The sequence below is a fragment of the Numenius arquata genome, chromosome 21 (assembly GCF_964106895.1).
Source record: "Numenius arquata chromosome 21, bNumArq3.hap1.1, whole genome shotgun sequence".
In the NCBI taxonomy this organism is placed as follows: domain Eukaryota; kingdom Metazoa; phylum Chordata; class Aves; order Charadriiformes; family Scolopacidae; genus Numenius; species Numenius arquata.
The window spans coordinates 881906-889875 of NC_133596.1; positions in this window are offsets into that span (position 1 = coordinate 881906).

A 7970-nucleotide genomic window follows, 5' to 3' on the forward strand; every position below is an offset into this window, starting at 1 on the left:
TCAGCTGCCTCTGTGAGACTTACTTGCTAGGTCAGCTTCACCTCTACAGAATTCCATCCAAGAATCCCCCAGGGCAGTCTTCCCCTCTCAGCGCTGAGCACGTGTCATCCTGAATTTTCTTCATTCTCTCTCTGGAGCCTTTATGCCTCTCCTCGCCCGGCTTCCCAGGCAGAGACTCACACGAGCGTCACTGGTTTACCTGGTCTTTCTCAGCTCGCCATGCTGGCCTGAAAACTCTTCTGTCTGTACATTCGCTCATTTGATTTCTCACACCCTGTGCTCATGCTGGTGTCCTTTCACACCAGTTCCTCTGTTTGCTTTGCGCTTTGTCAGGGTTGCTCCTTCTGCAGGTGCTGAGCTGTGCTTTGCTGTCCTCTAGCCAAGGTCAGGTCCCCTTGGCTCATGCACACTGCTGTGCTAGTAGAATACGCTCTCCTGCTGCTGATGACATATGCTCTGCTCCAAAAATGGCAGGAGGATGCTACCTTTTTTACAGGCAAAAGAACCCAAGGCAAAGTGGCACCTGGGTGAGAGTCTGTGTCATCTGTTCTCTGCATGAGAGAGCCATCTTGTCAGATTTACGTTGTGGAGTGAAACATGGAGATCTGATTTCACCCCTTAACTCTGCCAGAAATCTCATGTGACCTTCAGCAAAACACCGAGTGCCTTCATCCCTAGATCAGCATCTTCAAAGGGGTGCCTACAAACTTGTGGGAGAACCCAGCTTTGTCCCAGAGCTGCCTGCCTGATGCCAGTCCCTAAAAGGTATTTCCTGCACCTCGGCACCCATTTGCAGCTCTAAACCTTCCCCTGCACTGTTGGGAAAAAGCAGCTCCCTTATGCCTCGGATAGAGCTGAATCCTGCACTGAGGTGAGACCACTCCCAGAGGAACGGGAAGGCTCCATGTTCTTCAGTTACCCAGAAATCACCTTTGCTACCAGGGAAATGTCGAGGTGAAAGCAGCGACTTCAATCATTACAATGCAAATATTGGCAGTATCGGTTTAGAGACAGGTACAGAAATAATGAAGCACGTTAAAAGAGCTTTAAATTAGCTCCAGATGGGTTGTTTTCTGTGATCAGTGAGCTGTTGGGACACTTACACAGTGACGTGGTGCAGAATCAGTGCTTAAATAAAATTCCAGTCTTCGGCACATCCACAAGAGCATCCTGAGTTAGGGACAAGGTTAACTTTGCATCCCCAAACCTCCTCTGTGATTCTGGTATTTCCTCATGGTGGTTTCCTGTGACACACAAGTCCCCTATGGACCAGTCCCACCTAATTTAACAGCAATGACAGCCTTTGTGTGTGGCAGCCCAGTCCCGACCCGACGGCACACAGACCAGTGCGAGGACACGGCTCATCTTCTGGCCTTGACTTTGTCATGCACACACTGCATATAAACACACACATGGACAAACACGCCTTGTGCAAGCATATACCTGAAAACATCCCTCTTGGATCACAGTTTGGACATGATGGTAGCCAAAAAAAACGCTGGAGGAAAAATACGCCTGGTATATTTTTAAATTCAAGGAAAAACGTATGAGAGAATCTTTTCTCTGACTTTGCTGTTGAGGATATGAGTTGTTTGGGAGAGAAGTGACCTCTCAACGTGTGCCTGCACAATGGCTCACATCCTCCTCTGAGCCATGGCACGCCTGGCTGGCACAAACAGCAGGCATTAAAATGAACCTTGGTCACACTCTTGTACATTGCAAATAATGAGAACAAAACCTGTTTTGCCTCTTGGCACCTCACTGCTTTGCCAAGTGTTCCTGCCCTGTACTGCAGAAGTCATGACTCCTTATCTTATATATGATCACTACCATATATATATATGCAGCACTGAGTCCCCCTACTCTGTGGCTGGCAGTGACCTTTTCATCCCCATGCAGAAGGTCCCATCACAGCAAATTCTGCCCATTTATGAAACACCTGGACAGAGGAGCTTTCCTGTACTTTATCACAATGGCAAGACGTGTGTGACTGACAAGTAGCAGGGATGGCTGGTGTCTGCTTGTGGAACCTGCAGGCACACCCTGGCATCCCAGGGTAAAGTCACCTCCACAAATATTCCTGCAGATCTTCCACCTGGCCCCTTCACCTCTCTGTACCAAGCCTCTTCTTCAAGACTTTGTTCATTACCATGACTGTGTCTGATGAACAGCTCTGTGAGAAAATTTTACAACTGCTGCCTGTTGGTACTAAGAGGAAAGGGAACAATTGGTCTTCTTGGTCAATAAGGTGTTACCTGACAGCAGATAAAATTTAAGTCTTGAAAATAGAAACCCAACAGTCAGTGCATGAAGATTTGGATGCTGGTCTGAGAGGCACCAGAGAAATTCCCCAGATGGTCAAGCTCACGTCACAGAGGCAGCTGTAATTGACTGTATGGAAATATGACAGGCTTAAAACATTAAAGGCACATGATTCGGGGCAAACCCCAACCAGCGTGTTGCCTGGGGGTCACAAGTCTCTTTTTCTTGTACCATTCTTTTCCTTGAGTGACTCACTACAAAGTCCTTGTACCAGCTTTCCCTGGTCACTACTAGAGGACCTTACTGTGCTAGAGGACTCACAGAACTGGTGTGGCACTGCAGATTGTTGGACACCTAAATCTCATGGTTCACGTGAAAGGACCAGCCAGCTCTCCTCGGAGCAGTCATAATTAAATTTTGCTCAGTCATGCAGGTAGAGAAGCAGCTCTTGATAATCTTGCCTCTTGTCCTTGCACGCCTCCATAACAGACTGCAGGGCCGCTGACCGTGCCTCTCTAGAATGCACGAGCTGGAAACCCGCAATGCTGGAGGAGCGGAGTACACCCCTTAGCTTCAGATGGTCTGCCTGGATTCTCTCCTCAGAAAGAAGGTGTCCAGCAAAGCCCTCACCAGCACAGCACCCCTTAGAGAAGGAAAATCCTTTTTTTTTTTTCTCCAAAGGAAAATGTCTTATTCTGGGTCTGCAACTTCTCCATGTATGTGACTTGCCACAAACATGAGAGACTGTAGACTGGACCCTCACCAGGTTGGTGAGGGCCAGTGACCAGCAGCTTGGTCAGCATCCATCACCCCTTCAACAGCTTTGGCACATCTCAGTTTGCTTTATGGAGGAGAAGCAACCCTAATCAAAATGAGGGGCACAAGACAGTGCACGTTCAGGTCCCCTGGCTGGCCAGTGTTATGAGTGAGGCTAAAGCCTCATCGCTTTGTCACTGCAGGCAGGGAAGACACAGGCTCACAGATCACCAGCAGAGTCAGTAATAAAAACACAGAGCTCTAATGCCCTTTCATTGTAGACATCAAAAGACTGTCCCAAAAAAGTCAGACTCCTTGACTCCACCTTACACAGGAGAAACTGAGGCACAGAACTGTGGCATGACCTCCCAGGAGTGAGGATGGAGAGCTGGTCTCAGTCCAAAGCAGCACAGGCTTCATCACACAGAGCTGAGAGCTTTAATCCCCAGCACACGCTGCCTTCTGCATCTGCAAAACTCTTTCTTCCTGCCCACCCCCCTTTCTGGTGCTGTGCTCCCCTTTCTTGGCCAGCCCTGAGAGCCCTAACTTCTTGTTAGGTCACAGTCCTCTGATCAAAACATTGCCTTCCCAGCACGGATGAGCCCCACAGCACCTCACTGGGTTCACTCCTTGCTTCCTAGGAAAAAGACTCCTTTTCTTCATGGAGTAAAAGTAGATGGGAAGAGGCAGAAAGGGGCCTGAAGGTGAAGAAACTGTGCCTGAAAGGATGAAGACCTACCAGGAAGGATCACAATTCCTCAGTGCCAAACTACAGCTAATTTGGGATGGTGCTGCAGAGGATGACACAGAAGGACGCTGCCAGATGCCATCTAACCCGCAGGGCACATGAGGTGCTCCGGTACTTGGTCCCAGGGCAGCTCTGGGGTCCCCACACGTGTCACCACTGCCTGGTCGTGTTCCTTTGTTACTTCAGAAACTCTTTTACTGTTCAATTCCACCATCTAGTGGACATTTCTGGAGAAGACACAGCGCAGCCATCCGCTGGGCAAGAGGAGAGGACACACAGCTTGCAGTACACCCTCATGCAGTTCTTATTCCTACATTATTTTGCATCTTTTGTAAGATCTACCCAAACTCCTTTGCTACTTAGGGTAACAGACGTGTTTACTTTGTATTTTGGTGAAAACCCGATCAAGATTAGAGCAAAAGCGTAGACCAGTAAAGTATTTGACACTTTACACAAAGCCTGTATTAATCCTGTACAGGGAAACCCAAAGGAACCACACAGAACGCCCCAGGCGGACGTTCTGCTATGTGGAAGCGGGGATGGACTCCACTTGTAAAGGAGATTTTCTTCCCAAATCAAATTCTGCAGTCTGCTTGCCAGTGACTCCACATCACCCCTGCTAAGTTTATGACAATGAAACATCAGGTGAAGTCCAGTGGTCAGCACACAATGGAAACTAAAGGTAGAAGAGCATCTCCAGTGTGTTCCAAGGCCGGGCTGACCGCTGCAGCAGCTTTGATCCACATTAATGGGGATTAGTCAGGAGAAACTGAAAAACTGGGATTTTTACAGTCTTCTCTGCAGAAGAAAGAGCAGTGCCACACCTCAGGTAGTACACACCTCCACTACTAAGAGAGAACTGCCACCTGTACCACTGAAGAAGCCTCTTAATGGACATCTGGATCGCAGCAGGAACTGTATCATCACCGTTTCAGCAGCCACAGGGTAAAACTGAGGGTGACTCTGGAGAAGGGCAGCTGGCAATCACACCCGTGTCTTCATTTTTAGCTGCCTGCAACATTCTGTATTACAAAACATCTAATGATGGTTTCCACAGGTACTCAGAGGCAGAGATGTCCAGGGCACTTCAGCAGCACGTGAGACACTCCATCTTTACAACGGGAGGCTTTGTGCGCTCCTCCAAGTGAAGTGTGGTGTTCAGACACATTCTCTGCTCTCTGTGTAGCACTTCAGGCTTCTCCTTCCTGCGGTTTGCGGGTGTCAGTGCCACACACACCAGCTGGATCTGTGTGAATTACTGCTCTCTGCAGGTGCTGTTTGGTGTGTCCCACAGCACAGGGGTAGAGAAGCTTCACCTCCTTCAGTGTTCATCCTGGTGTGCGGCCGGGTGGTGCCTTCCTGCCTGGGAGGATGCATTGCAGTGAAGGTTTTGTAGTTTTCTGTGAAGTTCTCAAACTGCATGGCAGAGTCAACAAAAAAGAAAAAAAGGAAAAAAATGTGGCGGTAAGGTTTTAAGCAAAAGAAAACGGCATTTGATTTCGCAAGTCTCACCCCAGATACTCTACCAAGCTCTGGGGGACAGGTCAGAGCAGTTGGCAGAGCACTGGGGTGACAACCAGCGGATTCAGCTTAAGCCAGAGAGGACAGCGAGCAAGTGTCCAGCCCGTCCCTGCTGATTCCAGCCTTCTCCTGCAAAGCCCTCTGCTGCCACCAAGGGACAGGTCAGGGTGGATGGGGATGGTGTCAGGGATGTCCTGGCCCACACTGTTGCCATGTGGAGGGCGTTTGGAGTAAATGGTCAGAAGAGCATGAGCTCAAACCCACCCAACATGATACGACAGAGACGGGTGCTAAACGTAAATACCAGAGGTGTGTGGTGATAGACAGTATCAATAACAACAAACACGAAATGTTTTATGTGCAGTGCTGCCCAGTGGCAGGGTAGCAGCTGCCAGACTCTTCTCCACAGGCTCTCAGCCAAGATCCTGGCTATGCCACCACTGCCAGAAACACTCCAGCGCAGGGCCATCTTCAGCTGCTTCTCTCACCAGTCATAGCGAGGAAGAGTTACTGGCCTGAACTGATATCCCACTTTCAAAATCTTGTTGCAATAGGTCACATTTTCATCTTCAGGAGTGACTATGCCAAGAGGAGGCTCCAGGTCCTGAGTGCAGTAATTGTCTCCATCCTTACCAGAGAAGCAGATACTTCTTGGGTGTGAGCCATCCCCTCCTGGGACAGCCTCTGAGAGCTGCACCCCTCTGCTGCCTGTAGGAGTATAAACAGCTACCTCAGGGGGACACATCTGTGCTGTAGGCACTGAGTACCGTGTCAGGCACGCACGATTCCATCTGCGCTTGCTTGTTCTTTTGAAATGTGGGTTTGTCTCAATACTTACAAACACAGCCCTGCTCATCACACACCACCCAGGAACCGCTGCGTGGTACTGCCTGGGTAGGAGGGGGATCCTCTTCTCAGGTGGAACTAGAGCCAAGAAATATGGCAAAGCCATAGTTTAAACGCTCTGGTTTGGCAGCAAGATCTCAGAATGCAAGGCAATAAAAGAAAAAAATGTAAACCCAATGATGAACAAAGTGAATTTCTTAAGAAAAGCCCTCACTTGAAAAAAAAAAGTTAAACGTACCTTTCAGAGAAAATACAAATCCCAATACTATAATCGTGATTATAATACAATTTAATAATAAGCAATATCTTAATATATAAAAATAGGAATATATTATATAACAATTTATTATTATTCTCATCACCATTTAACATTACATACATATAATATCATAAGAAGCATTTCCCTGCATCAATAGGCACATAAACAAGAAGTTCAAGCATTTGTGGATTCCATTATATTCTTACCTCGCACAAACACAATTATAAACACATTAACATTCACCAGAACTATGCCAGTCCTCTGAGCAATGCTTTCCAGTTAATTTGTTCTGCTGTGAATCAAATCCTGTTAAATAGAGTAGACCCATTTCATCTCATTTCACATTTCTGAAAGGAAAATACTCACAATCTGTATTTTCCTGAGAGCTGAGAACAAGATACTATAAGGGCAAAACTAAGGGTGAAACACCACCACCACTTTCGTCCCACTTGTCCTCTGAAAAGTTGATGTAATTTTGCATAACTTGAGATATTTGTGTTTTGACTTTTCTGGGTCACTGTTATTCCACACCATTTGATGTTCACAATAGCTCCCACTGAGCGTAGTTATCTCTTAAGCACCACTGGATAACTGACCCCTGAGGCCTTAATTAGGCACTGAGGAAATGACTTATGTGTCTAAAAGGAGGTGCTCACGTTTAGGTTACACACACCTCTGAAAGTAAGGACTTGCCTTCAGTCACAAAGCACTTGTCCCATGCAGATGTCTTACACCCCACTCATGAAATGGGAAGAGTGGGGACATCCAGACCCAGCCCTGGAACGGCTCAACCTCCCTGTGCCTTACTGGGATGTGCCACCGGACACTCACAGCTCGTGCAGGTGGCCGGTGCATATACACACATCGCCGGTCCTTCCTTAAAAAAGGTGTTGGAGACTGATACTCTTCTCGCTTATGAGCTACTTGTGTAACAGAGGGAAGGAAGAGCAAGGGGAAACCTCCTGCCTCTGGGGAAGGCAAGGGGCAGCTTTGCCCATAGGGCTGATGTACATTCAGGAGAACACGTCCACAGAGAAATATGCTGGCAGGCCTGGAACACTGGAAGAGGAGAAGACTGACAATGACAGAATCCACCAGGACACACATTTCCACAGCACAGACACATACCAGCAAGGAGACCCTGGGACAGTGTGTCCCCCACCACCCCATTCCTGGCACAGCCCTGGGGACAGGGCGCTGTGTCGGAACCCACTGCACAGGCCAAGAGGGGCTGCTCTGCACCGTCCACCATGAACACCAGGTGACCTACAACAGAACCACAAAGTCATTCAGATTGGAAAAGAACCCCTAAGGTCATCAAGTCCAACCACAACCTGGACTCACCTCAGTCCTCAAGCAGGACAATACACGCTTTTCTGATTGTACAACACCCACCAAAATGTCAATAAACTCTTCAAAGGCCAAGTCCTCTGAGTATTTGAGTCAGGGAGCGGTAATTTTAATTTCTTAAAACATTAGAATATGCCTTTTGTACAGTCAGCCAACCCCTCTCTCTGCAAAGGCTGTCCCATCACCTGCGCAGAAGGGAGAATCCATTTAACAAAGACTCAAGAGCAG